Below are 18,368 nucleotides of genomic sequence, written 5' to 3' on the forward strand. Positions count from 1 at the left end.
AGAACAAGAAATTATAGTGTGCTAAAGCGTCTACTAATACGATAGACTACCGTGACTATGTACTAGCCTTCTACCCTAATGTTGGTCCTCCACACCCTCCTATCTAAGGTCATGTCCTCGGTCAGTTGCAGTTGCGCCATGTCCTGTCTAATCACCTCTCCCCAATATTTCTTCGGCCTACCCCTTCCTCTTCTGAAACCATCCACAGCCAACCTCTCACACCTTCGCACTGGGGCATCTGGGTCTCTCCTCTTCACATGCCCAAATCATCCCAGTCGCATTTCCCGCATCTTGTCTTCCACCGAGGTCACTCCTACCTTGTCTTCAAACCAAATTGGTTTTGGCACCCTCATACATGTCCTTGATCACCCTAATGTACGCCACCGGTACATCTTTAGCCTCCAGACATCTCCACAGTATCTCTCGTGGAACTTTATCGTAAGCCTTTTCTAGGTCAGTGAATAACATATGCAAGTCCCTCTTCCTCTCCCTATACTGCTCCACCAGTCTCCTCATAAGATGGATGGCTTCTGTAGTTGAGCGTCCCGGCATAAATCCAAACTGGTTATCTGAAATAGACACTTCTCTCCTCACCCTATTTCCACCACTCTTTCCCACACTTTCATAGTATGGATTAACAGCTTGATACCTCTATAGTTGTCGCAGCTCTGGATATCACCCTTGTTCTTGTAAAGGGGAACATTACGCTCGACCTCCATTCTTCGTGCATCATTGCCGTCTTTAGGATGACATTAAATAGCCTAGTCAGCCACTCCAAACCTACCGAGCTCGCGCTCTTCCAAAATTCCACAGGAACCTCGTCAGGTTGTACAAGTCTATTGCAAACGTAGAAAGTGATACCAATTTGCCCTGAGAGTACTTGCCCAACAGGAAAATTCGCACCTGGACAATCAATTAGTACTGTGGCGGCACCCTCCTCCACAGATTTTCCATCTCCAAAATTAGAGTCTGTGCATAGATCGCAACATAATCAAGATAAGGATCAGGATCAAAGACAATATACGACGAAGTCAGCCTTGCTTTATGGACTAGACCAAACATAGAAAACAAGAGCCTAACAGCTCAAGTATATGGTGATTGCTTGGAGGAACTTACAACAATTGCCCGGAGTACTTCCTGTATTTTCTCCTCACTAGCACAGCCTCTCGAGTTAGACGACAAGAAACTAGGAAGATTACACTCCTGCCCTGTATCAACCCAATTGCATTTGTGTAAGATAAAGTCAAGGTAAGGCGGCACTCTAGTTTGTTGGACCCCCTTCCCCCACCAGCCACCACCACATTTCTTCAAGAGAATTATGCAAACAAGGAATAGTGTGATGCCATAAGACACCGTCAAATGGATATTTGATTGCAGCAATTCGCATACTCACATTCAACATTACAGTATCTTGTCCTCCTCATCAGTATTAGATTCTTTCGTTTCATCTAACACCGCAGTAGGCACCTTGGTTTGCAAGCTGACATCTACCCTTTGCTAGTGTAGTAGCAAAGTTTTTCTCCTTCGTGGACAATAGTGTTAAGATCATGAATTTTAGAGCTCACTGTTGTGTGTGAAAATTCGTGGAATACCTTATCTTCAGCAATGGAAAAAGGTTCTGATACCAAATTCGCTCCCTCTACTGACTTTGCATTCCCAGTATGAGGTGAGTCCTTGTCTTCAAGTGTTTCAGTCCAAGTATTACTTCTAGTAATCAATGCCAAGGCATCCACATTTTTATACCCCTCTGGCAATTTATCAAACACATGGTCCGCGATTGATTTGCCAGTATCATAGGCACAATCAAGGGCAGATGATGCCGGAAAATGACTGAGAGAAACCACAACTGATTGTGAAACCATAGGGACAGAATTAACGCAGTCAAAAATGAACCTGTGATGAATTAGCTAAGATGCCCCACAACATCGTCTGCTGGTTTTTTGTTGAAACGGCTAAGAAAATTTACCCTTGAAATGCTTCCAATCCAAAATTAGCTTGTGGCGAAATAACCCATCGAATCAGGCAAGAGCTTCACCAACAAGGTAGAAAGAAGGAATTGGAAGAAAATCTCACTTGAGCCGAGGGTCTTTCGGAAACAACCTCTCTACCTCCACAAGGTACTGGTAAGGTCTGCGTACACTCTACCCTCCCCAGACCTCACTTTGTGGGATCTCACTGGGTATGTCGTTGTTTTTGTTAACCCGGCCCGAAAAATCCAGCTCTCTGGGTTGTTGTTGCCATTGAATCTAGGTAGAAACATCCCCGCTGTTGGAATCCAATGGATGAAAGCACCAATGTAATGAACTAAAATCAAATGGTGACAGTAACCGGTTTCTCAACTATATTAATAAGGCTAAAGTTCAATTACAATCCCAGAAAGTAAATGCAACAACTCAAAAGGCAAAAGGCCCAAACGGAAATGCTGAAATATTGAAAGTAAGAACTAGGATCATAATATGCATAGAACTCCTCTCTCTAATACACAATCCTTTTTAACTAGTTGCTAACTGGGCCTGGATCCCAAATAAAACTCTCCAACATTTTACTCACACCATAATCCCAACTAAATTAGTCTCCTTCGCCAATTCTAGCCCATAGGCCCTTAAGGATCCAACTCGATTCACGACAGAAGAGTAGCCAGTACATCTCTTCGAAGCCAAGGTATGTGAAGTACAACTCGGCCCGAAAAATCCAGCTCTCTGGGTTACCGTCACCACTGAATCTAGGTAGAAACATCGCCGCTGTTGGAGTCCGATGAAAGCACCAATGTAACAAATCAGAATTCTCAACACAACTATTCAAGTATTATATAATCACTGGTAGCAAAATAGATGTTGTTGCAATTGTTTCTGTCTTGTAAGGTCTACACTGCTTTTTGTATTAATTGTTATGCTTTCTTCATTGTTCTTCTTTTTTTACTTTGGTTTGATGCACTTAAGCCAAGGGTCATTTGCAATGGTAAAGTCAGCGTACACTCTACCCTTTCCAGACCCCACTAGTGGAATTTCACTGTGTATGTTGTTGTTGTTGTTTACTAATAGCCAAATTACAACGGCAATACTTAAACCACTGACTTACAATAGAAAATACTGAAATAACAAGAAACTAAGGATATAGATAAGTAGGGGATGAGAAGCTACTCTAGAAGAAGATGATAGGAACAAACATTTTCTTCATAACAGGCATAACCCCACCTTTCATACGCATTCTCCCTTTTAACCGGATGCTAATTGGGTCTGAATCCCAAAATCAAACACTTCATTATTTTACTAGGACCAATCTTTTTCACCACTTCTAACTCATAGGCCCTTACAAAGTTAGAAATTGAGTTTACGCCATAGGGAAAAACATACTTATAAGCAATAAAGATGAACCTTTTGGTACCCTTTTTTTATCTCCCTTTAAAATCAAAATTATGCATTTTATATATGACTTATTAGATGAATGAATCGAGGATATAAACTCTGTAAGAAGGGAAGCCAGTGCACTAAGCTCTCGTTGTGCGAGAGGTCTAGGGAAGGGTCTAGATTACGCAGTTTATCCTACTATATTTGCACTAGGGCTGGGCTATTTGGAACTAGGAAGTGGTCACATAGTCATTTACAATTTGAAAAAAGACGAAGAAAGTTTAGGATTTCTTCGACTCCAAGAAAACAAAATTCAAGGTGTAAGTACACAATAAAAAAGCAGTGCAGTAATTTCAAAAAGTTTTCATCTATTTTGTATTTGAGGAACTATAAAATCAATTGACTTAAAGGAAACACAATGAATTATTTAGTTTTTCTTTTTAAACAAATTCTAAAACAGTTGGAGATCTGTGGGGAAAAAAAAGCATTTTACACAAACCATATATTTTGTTTGTTGGTTTGGAAATACTAAATGGCAATTAACAGTTCAAGGCTACTATAGCATTTTCCTTGATCTGATGTTTACCTTTTCCACATCTGAAATGTATTCCAAGTCAAAGAAGATAGAAGATAGAAGATAGTACTTAGCAAAATATTGCATTTTCAATTTTTACCTTTCTCACATGTGAAATGAATTCAAAATCAAATACACACAAAATTTGTTGTATTATTATAGAGATTTATAGTGTATTACATCAAGTTGAGAACATTTTAAAGGGGTTTATACATATTTAATTGTGTTAGAGAGTTTAGGGTTTTTATATTACAACATTCTTTCACTTGTGATAAGTTTCGATTAGGTTTTACGAGTTTGTAAATGCTCTAGAATCTGCACTATTTACCTTAAGATTTTAAATTGAAGTGCTTAAATTTATTGGTATGTTAATATGAAGGTGGAGTAGAAGTGAGGCTTGATGCACATGTCATTCAAAAGAAAGGAGGTTTCAAGTATCTTGGGTCTATTATCCAAGGAATTGGCAGAGTGATGATGATGTCATACATCATGTTGTTGTTGGATGGATGAAATGGAGGCTCGCATCAAGAGTATTATGTGATAAAAGTGCCTCAAAAACTCAAATGCAAGTTCTACAGAGTGATAGTAAGACCAACTATGCAATATGGGGCGGAGTGTTGGCTAGTCAAGAACTCTCACGTTCAGAAGATTAAAGTTGCGGAAATGAGAATGTTACAATGAGAAATTAGATTAAGAATGGAGATATTTGAAACAAGTTAGGAGTGGCCTCGATGGAGGGTCTGATGAAGGAAGCGAGACTGTGATATTTTGGGCATGTAAAAAGAAGATGCACGGATGCCCATGTGAGGAATTATGGATGGTGTCAGTAGAGGTAGAAGTAGATCGAAGAAATATTGGGGAAAGGTGATTAGACAGGACATGATGTAGTTGCTGCTTACCGAGGACATGACCTTATAGAATGTTATGGAAGACACGAATTAGGGAAGAAGGTTCATAGTTAGTAGAACATTCTCTTGCATATCCTTCCATAGTGGTAGCCGTAGTATTTCTCCTGCAGTTTCTTGTACTTTGATTTTTATTACTATCTATTTTCTCTTGTACTTTAATTAGCCGTTTCCAATTTGCCATAGAGGACCGTTTCCTGCGTATGTGGCTGTTGCACATTATTTTGTTGTAGTTACTTTTCTTCTTTAGAAATATATTTCGCAGTCTTAGGAATATATTTTGCTTGACAATTTCTTATTTGTTTGTTGTTCTCAGCCTTTATAGCAGAAACATTAGGAACTACTTTTGCTACAATCATTAGAGCTATGACGTTTCACGCCATTGATTAATTGACTATAAAATGAAATAACTAACAACAACAAATCCTATTTATAAACCAATTTTTTATTTTTTAAATACCAAATTTACCACGTGTCGTCAAATTAAACCCCGCACACCGTTTCACTCATTTCTTTATATTTAACTCAATCCATATTATAACCCAAATTCCATTTTAACCCATATTTCCTTTCTCTCTCTCCCTTATATTTTTCTTTTCCCAATTCCAGATCTCATCTTCTTCCTCTCTTCCTTTCAATTCCCAATTCATTTCTTTCAAATCCCTCAACCTCCATATCTCAAAAAAGTCAAGAACTGAAAAGGATTTTCCAATTTCATGTTTTCCCCTCTAAACGATTAATGTTAGTATATTCGATTGCTTTCAGTTTCATATCCCCAAAAAAACACAAGAACCGAAAAGGGTTTTTTCAATTTCATTGATTTTCTCTTTCTTTCTTTCCAATTCATTTTCCTTCAATTCCCTCTACTTTCATATCGCAAATCAAAATATTTAATTTTCAATTTCCTCAAAAGAAAAAAAAAACAAATAAAGCGCATGTACTTTTCATAACTGTTAGGGTAACAAATCCATTCCATGAGCTCGAAATCCCAATTTTTACTATCACTACTCAATGATGATCCCCCTACCTAATTTCACTTCTGGAGGATCAATACCGGTGGTGATGAGGTGAAGATTGAGGTGAAAAATGATGAGGAGGAAGTGAAGAAAATATCGGAAAATAGTTTTGTTGGAAAGTCAGAGAAAATCCCGTTGTTGGATGCTAAAGGTTAAGAGGAGCTGGGATTGATTATAGATCTAGAGGAATTAGTGGAAAGTAATTCTGAAAATACTAGGTTGATTTTAATGCTCCAGAAGTGAAATTATCACCACTCAGTGATGATTCTCCCGTACCTAATTTTACTTCTGGAGCATTAAAAAATCAATACTAGCATTTTCAAAACTATTTTTCCCTAATTCCTCCAAATCTATTATCAACCCCAAGTCCTCGTAATCCTTAACATCTAACGGGCGTGATTTCCTCCGACTTTCCAACTGAAGTATTTTCTGCTATTTTCTTCACCTCATCATCATTTCTCATCGCTATTTTCACCTCATCACCACCACTATTGATCCTCCAAATGTGAATTTAGGTAGGGGAAACCATCATTGAGTAGTGATAATAACAATTGGGATTTTGAGCTAATGGAATGGATTTGGTCCCTAACAGTTATGAAGAGTTTCTGCGCTTTTATCAAGGATAAAATTCCTCCTTTGGAATTGAACTATGACGCTGCTAGGAGAACTACTCTTTGTCTATGTCTGTGTACGTATGTGTGGAACGTTGCTCGGCCTACGAGGTAGGTTATGATTTACTTTTATCAGACTTAGCTCGGAATGATGACTTATTGTATATAGTATGTTATGGTTTGGGTGAAATGATGGGTTTGGAGATTTGAAATGATTGATTATTGTTATGGAATCCGAAATTTGGGTTTTAGCTGATATACAGTTTATGACTTGAAATTGTATCATTTTGCCCATCCGAACTATTTTATGAGTTAAAGTCTTCCACTGAGTGAGTTAGACAGGCCAAGTGGTTCAGCTTGGGACCAGTAATGGTTTTCGAGTGTCGGTCACGTCCAGGGTGTAGGCTCGGAGTGTGACAAGAAGGTTGTGGATGCCACGAATTAGGGTAGAAGTTTAGTAGATATTATAACACTCTCTTGCATATAGCCTTCCATAGTGGTAGCCAAAGAATTTCTCTGTAGTTTTGCACTATTATATTGTAGTTATATTTCTTTTAATTATTTGTTGTTGATGTCTTTATAGCAAACAAATTAGGAACTACTTTTGCTATGATCACTATTACTATGGCTTATTCATGCCACTGGTTAATAAGGTATAAAATGCCATATCTAACAACAACACATCCTATTTTATAAGCCAATTTTTTTTTAACTTTTAAATATCAAATTTATCACGTGTCGTCAAATTAACCCCCCCCCCCCCAACCATTTAACTCATGTCCTTTATATTTAACTCGATCTATGCTATAACCCAAATTCCATTTTAGCCCATCTTTCCTTTCTCTCTCTTCCCTTAGTTTTTTTCTTTTCGCAATTTCAGATCTCATCTTCTTCTTTTTTTTCATAATTTCAGATCTCATCTTCTTCCTCTTTCCTTTTTAATTCCCAATTCATTTTCTTTCAAGTCCCTCTACCTCCATATCTCAAAAATGTCAAGAACTAAAAAGGATTTTCCAATTTCATTTTTTCCCTGTAAGGGTTTAAAATGTTCCAAAAGTGATAGGTAGTAATGTTTCTTGGCACTCTAAGTTCAAATATTGGGGTATTGGATCCATGAGCAATTGCTTCTAATCCAACTGATTATTACATGTTTTAATTTCAAAATGTATATTCGATTCAAGCAATCTTCCTCTCGAGTCTACTACACATGTTGATAATCACCCAAATCAATGAAGAAGGAAGACGTAAGCTGATTTTTCCGAAGAACCAGAAGAGAAACGCTATGTCGGGACGGGGGACGGAAAAAGAAACAACTCTGAAGAAAAGAATTGAAGCTCCCAATGCTTCTCCATGCTCAATGAGATGAGCCAACATCAGGATGCTTTACTCCTAATACCACAAGGTTCCTAGACGGAGCTTAGCATGAGTCTTGATTAAGAACGAAGATGATATACAGTTTACACTGCACACGATTCCATTGATATTTTCATCTAAGATCGTGATGGAGGACATAGCTTACAATCATCGCTTTTGCTTGACAATAGGGAATGTATTTATTTATTCTTGATAGCAAAAATTGAGCAAACATGATGAATATCGTTCATATAATAGGGAATAAATTCAAATTTAAAAGATTGAATAGCAATCCACCTGTCTTAGTTAGATAGTAAGATGTATAGCCTAAAAAAGACGAGCAGATATCAATTAACCGAATAATTTAATCCTGGCATGATGAATAACATTCACCCTTAATCTCCTCGTCTTCATCGAATATTACAAATCTTACGATTATATCTACCACTAGACCGCACTCTTGGGTGTTAATCTCGTCTTTTTTGTTACTTGATGATAGTGAGGAAACCCGTAATCTATATGACAATTTGTTTATTGCCTAGTTAAGAGAGTACAGAAAAGCCTCTTAACAAGGGCAGGACAAAATACCCTGTGCAGGCTCCTTTTAAGGTGGTCTGTTTTTCTTGGCTCTTAGGAAGAAATGCTTGCCTCACAGGCTCACACGGGATAAACTTCAAAGAAGAGAATTTCAATTGTGTTCTAGATGCTTTTTGTGCGGAGCTGCTAGGGAAAATAAAAGCCACTTATTCATTCATTGTCCTGTTAACAGGAAAGTATGGCAACTATTCTTGAACATGGTCGGAATCAGATGGTCGATGCCAGCAACAAGTGTTGATTTACTGAAATGTTGGAATCAGACAGGGCAGTTAGTCAGAAAAATTGTTGGAAACTTGTCCCTACTTGTATATGGTGGACTATTGGGAAGTGAAGCTTTTGAAGACAAATACGATTTTGTGCAGAAAATCAAGATGAATTGTATTTTTTTGTTTCATTTTTGGTATAAAGAAAGCTATGTTGAGGAGGCTGAATCACTAGTTGATATGATAGGATCCTTGTAAAGAAGTAGCCTAAGCTTGGTTGGGATTTTATAAAGTCTTTTTACACTGTTATGGTGCAACTTTAATATATAATGGTAACTGATGTTAAGACGTCACGGGATTGGTCATAACTATTGTTCTATATTAAGTTGTTATGTGCTTCAACAATTAAACGGAACAGTTGTAGACCGAATCACATAGTAATTTCGGCTTTAAGATTGAATGACTCATAATGTTTGAATCAGCCAAAGAAAAAGGCCTCATTCTCAAAATATTATACTAAATCACAAACTTGTGCGCCGCACATTTTTCAAGTACAGCAAAACACAGGCGACTGTGGTTAGAACAAGAAGCACAAAGTATACTTTCCTTGCAAAAATAAAGCATACTGAAGTAATTGCTTAGGAGGATAAGTTCTCATTTATTCTTCTAGCAAGGATTATCCATCTCTGGGATACAAAGAACTACCATCAGTACACCACTCTAGTTTAAATCCAGATGCACAACTAACTTGAAAATTCAGCTTGTGCAGGGAAAACTGAAGTCGGGAACAAAAATCACAAAATTAAAATGGAACTGGAAATAACTTTTCACCATCTCCACTACACCCTCCCCAAAAAATCCACGGGGGGAGGTTTCTTTATGGAAAAAATAATCGCAGCATAATTTAGTTTCTTTCCTGTCAAAGCATAAGATCTTTCATCTACAAACTCATCAAAAAAGGATTTTTCATCTTCAAATTAGATTAGCAAAGCACTGTAGCCGATGAATAGTTCACAAAAAGTGACACTGGTATTAACCTGTCAAATTGATAAACTTTGGACATTGTTGCTTTTAGACATGATAATAAGACATCTGCTGTCTCTAGATTGACCGGGTGTAACCAGCAGCCAATAATCTATGATTACTTCTTCGGGAAATGCTAAATTCTAGAAATGAGAGCATTTGATGTACATGTACACAAATAAATACTGCAAATCTCATGTAACTGAAATCTTAGACTGCAACATGATTATACATACTTGAAAAGGTGGTGATCGGTGATACTTTGAAATCAAAAACGTCAGCCATTCCACTTCTTGCACGCCACTTTGTCTCAGAATTTATGGTACTTGTGTACCCAAAAGCATCGAAAAAATCCTCTGAGAGACTGAGACAACATATAGAATGTGCATCGAACTTCTTTCAGTACCCACAACAACAAGGATTAACTCCTCTGAGGTATCCTTCAAGTAGTAGTGCACAACACGACGTCCCTTCCCCTGAGAAACAACATGCTCTTCCCACGAACTAAATATATGATTATCTGTATTCATCCTAATGCCACAGAGAAACAGTTCGGATTAATCGAAAAACAACCCAGTTCTTAAACACCCTCATCCAGAAATATAAACAATCATTTTAGGCTAAAGTCATGAGCAAACATAATCCTCCTAAGTTCTGTTACAATTTAGGACCCGAACAGAAATGATTGTAACTAAGAACATCAGATACAAAGAAGATATGTTTCCAATGATTAGCTCCTGATGACCATATAAACAATGAAAAAACAAGCATCAAACCACAACTACAAATGAAACACAGACAGAATTTTCTTAATCCAAAGATAAACTAACCTTAATTCAAGAAAACACTCAATACAACTCAGCTACAAAGAACAGATTTTTCTTCAAGAATTACCAATAAAGCCCAAACCCACATGAAAAACGAAATGGGGTTTGTTGATTTTCAAAGATTAACCAAGTACAAGAACAAAAACACACAATATTGAACCAGCATTAAGCAGACATCAAGTGATCACACTTACAACAAGTAGCTTAGGGTTGTAAAAGGAAACAAGCAGCAAAAAAGAAGCCGGAGTTCAAGAAAAACATACTAAGCACGTAACTGACCTCAAAATTGAGAAAATTTGGGTTGGAGACCCATTCAAGTCTCCAATTAACAAAATGGCCTTCTATTATTTACTCAATTTAAAATATATCAAAATAAATGAGAAAAGAGACTTAATGAATAATTAGACAATAATTAAAATATTAGATAATCTAGGGACCTATTTATAAATAAATTAAATATATAAACCTAATAGTAGTAACATTGACTACACATTCAAAAAATATTTACTTCGGTCAGCCACATTCTCTCTTTCTCCTCCCTTCTTGCCAAGAAAGATTGCTTCAATTTACTCATCTTTTAAACTCTCTTTTGAGTATTCTTCTTGAATTTCTAAATTGTAAGTTTTCTACTCTCCCTTAACTCTAGCATCAATCTTATTTTGTAAAGAAAAACATTATAGTAATAGAAATTTTTTCAATTTTAATTAAAGTTTATATGAAGTTATAGTTAAAGTAATTGCTTTTTCTTTGTGGGTGTTGTTTCTTGATCATAACTTTTACTTGTTCTTTGAAGAATTTATGGTGCGAGTCGATCCTAAAAATGGTGGCCGCGAGCTAGAAGAGAATCAGGTGCACCTTCATTTTTTTTAGCTTTTCAACTTAAATTTCTCATCTCAGTGAGAAAGGAATCATTATTGCTATAATTAAAGTGACAGATAATAAATTGATCCGACTAAGTAAAGATCTGTCACGATTTACGTGACCAATTATTAATTAGTCTACTCAATCAACCATCGATCTGCTTTATAAAATCATCCAAAAGGCTAAAATATTTTGTTTACCAAATCAGGAGATTGATAGTACATTAATCTGAACAATATAAAAATCAGGCTGATTTTCTAAATATATAATAGACCGACTAATAGTTGGTCGGATCGATTTACAATCAGTCCTTTAAAATATTGACACCAATCTTTAGTTTTCCTTATTTGTCTAATTGATATTACATTTGTTACAATATCTTCAGGAACATGATATATCTAGCGAGGGGGATGAGTCTTCTAAAACCATTAGTGATGGGGATAATGCTTCTAAAATAGTTAGTGATGGGAATGAGTCTTCTGAGACATCTAGTAATGGGGATGAATCTGCTGAGGAGAATGAAATATTATTGATACCAGAACGTGAAACCTCAGTAGACCTCTCCCAATATAGTTTGCGTAAGGAATTGGAGGACGAGGATCACTTTGATGGACTTGTGAGCATTTTATCAAGGTGGGATGTTGTTAAAATTATACAATATTACTTGGAGAAGGAAAAAGTGTACAACCAATTTATGAATAGTTGTTTTGGCTGCTTATTAAAAGTGAACCTAGAGAATTGGAACAAAAAATTTTGTGGCCAAATCGTACACTATCTTCTACAACGACGTATTGTAAGCTTAAAGAAAAAGGAGCTTTGGTTCATAATTGATGGTAAGCTAATTCGATTTGGTATGAAGGAGTTTGTTATGTTTACCGGACTGAATTGTGGAAAAATTCCACTGGTAAGGCTTTATATGATGAAGGAAAGACAAAAAAAAATTAGATCTAGTGTTGAACAAAAATCGTAGTCTAACGGGAAATGATTTAAAGAAAATATTAAAGAGTGACATATTTGATGCGCAAACAAAGTTGAAGATCGCTATGGTGTGATTTGTTGAGTCTTTTTTATGGGCTGGTGATCAAAAGCGAGCTGTTGATATAAAGAATATGAAAATGGTGACAAACTTGGATTACTTTAATGCATATCCTTGGGGTAGGCATTCTTTTGAGATGACAGTTGAGTTCCTTCTAAAAGTTAACTTAAAGAAAAAGTCTACAGAATGGAAGGAAAATAATTCCACATCTAAAGGTTATAGCTTGCAAGGATTCCCTTGGGCTTTTATGGTAAGCTTAAATAATTTTATGGTGAGATAGATATTGAATTGGTCATGACAGATTATGTATCGATCTGAAATTTAATTGGTCATAACAAGTTATGTATCGATCTGAAATTTATCTACTAATATTTATTTAGTACCTTTTTTTGTTTTCAATATAGGTGTGGGCTTTCGAAGCAATTTCTATACTAGGAGAGGCTTTTGGACAGCCATTGATAAAATCTCCCTTGCCACTTTCAAGATTGCTCCAATGGTACGATAAAAATAAGACACCCCCATATTATAAAACAGTGCTATTAACAATGCAAAATAAAGAGGTGAATACTTAAGCTTGTTTGGTGCAATATTTCATTTTAGAAGTTTTTATTATTGTACTTTTATTTAACAATTTATTTTCTTATAGGTTGTGGTGCATCCTACTTTGGTTCCTACTAATGTTGAGTCAAAAAATTCATATTTGATTAATTGGGATAATTTGAAAGATGAGGTGGATGAGAATATAGATCGGTTGACAAAAGTAGTTAGTGTTGTGACACGATTAGTTAACTCTTCTCTCGAAAGGCATGAGATTCCGGTAGCTATTGATCACGACGGACGTGAAACTGATATTAAAAGACAATCATCAAAGGGAGTTACTGAAAATATTAATTTGAGTGATTCACCAGATAAACTTTCTCAACTTATTGAATTATGTGCAAATATGTTTAATGAGATGAAGAATGTGAACAAGAAGTTGAATGAAAGAATGGATGGTCTCGATGCTAAAGTAGACCACTTGAGTGGTATAGTGGGTGGTTTGCATGTCCAGATAGAAAAATTAAGCAAAAAAAAGTATGATGATGAAAATTTTCAGGTGGGTGATGAACAACCAGATATGTTGAAAAAGAAGGTAATTGATGAGCTTGAAGAGGAAGAAAGCAACATGGTTGGCAAAGATGAAGCTACCAAATTGGCGGGAGTATGTACTACAAGGGTGAAAAGAACAAAGAAAACTAACCAAAAATATGATTCCCCTTTTGCAACAGATCTCAAACAAAAGAAAATCCGGGAGGCTTCGAAGATTATGAAAACTTATAAAAGGAGAAAAATCGGCGGTGATAGTTAGTAATTCTGTTATGATGTTTTTTGGATCTGTCGGACAGAGTATGGATCAATCGGTTTAATTAAATTTTTTCTTGAACTGTATTTAAGTTTAAAAAGTTAGCATATTTATATTATGCCACTTTTGTTCTCACTGATGGAAATATTCGACTTATTTTAATTTCATTAATAGTTTTGCAGTGTAGATTTTCTATCATCATTTATTTCATTTATAGTCATTAACAAATTTATGAATTGTCCGACAGATACATGATCTGTCTGTTAGATGTGATATCGAATATTTATTTTCTTACTTGTACGTCCAGGTTGCGCTTTAATTTGTAATACTGTTCCTTTCTTTTTCACAAAAAAAAATGTAACATCAAATTTTATCTCGTATAATGCTGATAAATTGAGCATCTGTTCGACAGATACATGATCTGTCTGTTACAGCATATGTTTTGGTCAGTCAGATGTGGTATCGATCGCTCTTTATCGTCTTATTCCTTATTAATTTTATGTTGATATTTCGTATTGACTTGAGATTTGATGAATAAGGAGTAAAATTAATAAAAAATTCAAAAAATACTTAGCATGATCGTTCGAGTTGAAACAATAAGAGAATTTACAAGAAGACTGACTATTTGTTTTTGTGAAGGCACTATCTGGTGCATATAGAGTTCGGATATTTATTTTCTTACTTGTACGTCCAAGTTGCGCTTTAGTTTGTAGTATTGTTCCTTTCTTTTTCACAAAAAAAAAGTGTAACATCAAATTTTATCTTGTATAATGCTGATAAATTGAGCATCTGCTCGACAGATACATGATCTGTCTGTTACAGCATATGCTTTGGTCCGCCAGATGTGGTATCGATCGCTCTTTATCGTCTTATTCCTTATTAGTTTTATGTTGATATTTCGTATTGACTTGAGATTTGATGAATAAGAAGTAAAACTAATGAAAAATTCAAAAAATACTTACCATGATTGTTCGAGTTGAAACAATAAGAGGATTTACAAAAAGACTGACTATTTGTTTTTGTGAAGGCACTATCTGGTGCATATAGAGTTCGGATATTTGTTTTCTTACTTGTACGTCCAAGCTGCGCTTTAGTTTGTAGTATTGTTCCTTTCTTTTTCACAAAAAAAAAGAATGTAACATCAAATTTTATCTCATATAAATGCTGATAAATTGAGCATCTGTCCGACAGATACATGATCTTTCTGTTACAGCATATGCTTTGGTCCGCTAGATGTGGTATCGATCGCTCTTTATCGTCTTATTCCTTATTATTTTTATGTTGATATTTCGTACTGACTTGAGAGTTGATGAATAAGGAGTAAAACTAATGAAAAATTCAAAAAATATTTAGCATGATCGTTCGAGTTGAAACAATAAGAGAATTTACAAGAAGACTGACTATTTGTTTTTGTGAAGGCACTATCTAGTGCATATAGAGTTCGGATATTTGTTTTCTTACTTGTACGTCTAAGTTGCGCTTTAGTTTGTAGTATTGTTCCTTTCTTTTTCACAAAAAAAATGTAACATCAAATTTTATCTCATATAAATGCTGATAAATTGAGCATCTGTCCGACACATACATGATTTGTCTGTTACAGCAGATGCTTTGGTCCGCCAGATGTGGTATCAATCGCTCTTTATCGTCTTATTCCTTATTAGTTTTATGTTGATATTTCGTACTGACTTGAGAGTTGATGAATAAGGAGTAAAACTAATGAAAAATTCAAAAAATACTTAGCATTTTGTAAGAGGATTTACAAAATACTAATTGCATATTTAGAGTTCAAGTACGGTTATCGGGACAAGTAGTCTTTTTGTGGCCGACTTGCTTGTAGAGAGAATATTTGTTTCGCTTTTTAAGACCTTCACCAACTATTGGGATCCTTTTCTTACATTTTCGGCCTTTCACACGCTTCACAATGGGTGGATTAATTATATTTTCTATCGCCCATTCTCATTGCTCTTCTGGAGGAACGGGGTTTATAATCTCTGAATAAGCCAACCGATGGAATTCTGCCGAATAATATGGTGAACATATATTGTAAACTCTCTCACCATAGTCTGGTAATCGCTGAGCTTTGAGTGCTGCCAATGCATGGGCACAAGGCAATTGCTGAAGATCCCACACTTTACAGGAGCATGTTTTGTCGTTGATGTTAATTCTTGCGTCCTGACCATACCCTTGAACAATAAACTCATTCACGTGAAGTTGTTGTACAGATAATTTATCTGTTATTTCTCATCTAGTTTCTCGCACTAAAGTATTTGTCGTCGGAGCTAAATAGTTACTCGTGCACAATGTTAGACCACGTCGCTCATGGAACCATCGACATAACATCCTTTGAATTGCATTAAATAAAGCAATAATGGGAAATTCTCTTTCAATTACAAGTTTGGCATTCACAGACTCTGCAATATTGGATGTCATGACATCATACCTTCTTCTTGGAAAATGAACTCTACTCCACCGTTCGAAACCAACATCATTCTTGAGGTATTCAACAACATTACCATAACCTTTGCGTCAAATTTCTTCTAAATACTCATTGAACTCTTCGACTCGATACGCATTTGATGCGTCATAGTATAGACCAAGGATTGAAGAACCAGCATGAAATTTTGTACGAATATTTTCCCCAAGGTGCCTGGTACATACTCCGTGATGAGCTTGATCGTAAACTGTAGCAATTGCTTTCTTTATGCTCGCATTTATATCTGATATGATGGATAACTCATTTGTATTTGGCACTACATTGAGTAATTGACAAAAAAAATCAAGTCCAAGAAAGATCATTCTCTGAGTTAACCTCAGCCCAAGCAATAGGATATATTTAACTTTCACTATCCTGTCCACTTGCAATTAGCATTACACCACCAAATTGGCCCATTAAAAAAGTCCCATCCACAGCGAGGACATTTCTTATGTTCTTAAATCCTCTTATGCATGGCCCATAGGCAACAAAAAAATATAAAAATCTGCCATTTTGAACCTCCTAAGCCGTAAAGCTATCTTCATTTGCTTTTTCAATCTCATACTGATATGCTTCCAGTGCCGCGTATCCGTGTTCTGGTGTTCCCCATATCATATTTTGTACAAGTTGCTTGGCCTTCCATCATGTCTAGTAACTAACATCACATCCCAACTCTATACTCACAATGTTCATTATTTCCTTCGGTATAGGACATTTTCCTTCTCTAAACCTCTCTTTGATAAATTTTGCAATAACGCTGGCAGAAGCATGCATATGTCTACCAGATATAGATCTCAAGTCACAAGAGTGATTAGGCTCATATTTTGTGATACGAAAGGCATTTGAGCTAATATACTTAACAACACGAACCCTCCACTTGTAGCTTTTTTCAACACATGCAACACTTACCAATGATTTGTTAGACTTCTTTGTAGCAAACTCGAAATCCTTTCTGATTGCGACAAGTTTCAGTTTGTTCACTATGACTTCTTTGTTCAGAAATCTATATCCTTTATGAAAATCCGAGCCATCAGAAAAAATATAGCTATGATGTGTTCCAATCATTGCATCCTCTAATTGTTCAGGCAACTGAACATCATCATCTTCGTTATCCAGTGGAACCTCTATCTCAACTTGGCAAGGGAGAACGTATTCTATTATATGCTTATTAGCTTCCATAAATTTCTTAACTTGGCAAGGGAGAACATCTTCTATTGTACCCTCATTAGTTTCCATAAATTTCTCCACTTCACAAAGGAGAACATCTTCTATTACACACTCATTAGTTTCAATAAAAGTATTTGTCTCTCCTCCTCCATGAAAATCATCATTGTGTGTGCAGACATTTTCATTCTCAAATTGCTGGTTGTTCAAACCACAACCGTTTTCCAAAAAAAATTCAATCAAGGAAACTCGTAACATTGGCCTGCCACCTTCACCATTTATATCATTCAAATAAATTTGGACATCTTCATCATTCTTTAGTTCAACTGACAGTGCTTTGTCCCTCGAAAAAGCACCTGCATTAGTCATATACTTGACACAAATGGAATTATTTTCGCAACTCAATTCACCTCTTCTAATGATAGTTTCCATGAATTTATCAAAGGTAACATCACTGCTCACAAGCATTGTTCGAACTGTATCATTTTGAGAATTCCATCTCCAAGATTTCTTGTCATCTACCCACTTTCCAAAATAATCAACAAGTAAGACAACTCCTGTCATGATTTTGTACCTACCTACAATAAATAATGTAACGTTATTAGAAACTAGTAAAATGAAACATTATTGCAAACATGGAAATAAAAAATAAAAAAATCTATAATGAATCTGTCGGACTAATTACTATGATCGGTCAGCTATTGAATAACATAGAAGACTGATATATAATCGGTCAAATCGATGGTCAATCGGTCCATTGCAGACTAGATTCCATCTGTATAATAACTCTACAAATATATGAAATTCATTTGTGTACCTTCAAACTGAGGTCTTGATACAATGTTTTAACAGAAGCCCAGGCTAATGCTACTCCAAAGCAGTCTTTAATCGGATTTAAATTGAGCTTGACTATTTTTTTAAAACTTTAACATCATCTTTCTCCAAATATAGCTTGTTGAAACCAACTTCACAAAAAAGAGAAGAATTTTAGGACCTCAATAACACACAATCATATGCACAGAGGGTAGATTGAGAG

The 18,368-nt window shown here is 35.8% G+C and overlaps 1 protein-coding gene across 3 annotated transcripts in view; it reads right to left on the reverse strand.

Moving 5' to 3' along the window:
* Positions 1-10,792, reverse strand: part of LOC129901202 (uncharacterized) — a 34,775-nt gene extending 23,983 nt beyond the window's left edge. For 2 of the 3 annotated variants that reach the window (XM_055976329.1, XM_055976343.1), the window contains exons 1-2: positions 10,651-10,733; positions 9,866-10,160 (exon numbers count right to left, since the gene is read on the reverse strand). The gene's annotated coding sequence lies outside the window, so the exon portion shown is untranslated. The other variant, XM_055976336.1, reaches the window with a different exon arrangement.
* Between the last annotated feature and the right edge of the window lie 7,576 nt (positions 10,793-18,368).

This window comes from Solanum dulcamara, chromosome 1 (assembly GCF_947179165.1).
Source record: "Solanum dulcamara chromosome 1, daSolDulc1.2, whole genome shotgun sequence".
In the NCBI taxonomy this organism is placed as follows: domain Eukaryota; kingdom Viridiplantae; phylum Streptophyta; class Magnoliopsida; order Solanales; family Solanaceae; genus Solanum; species Solanum dulcamara.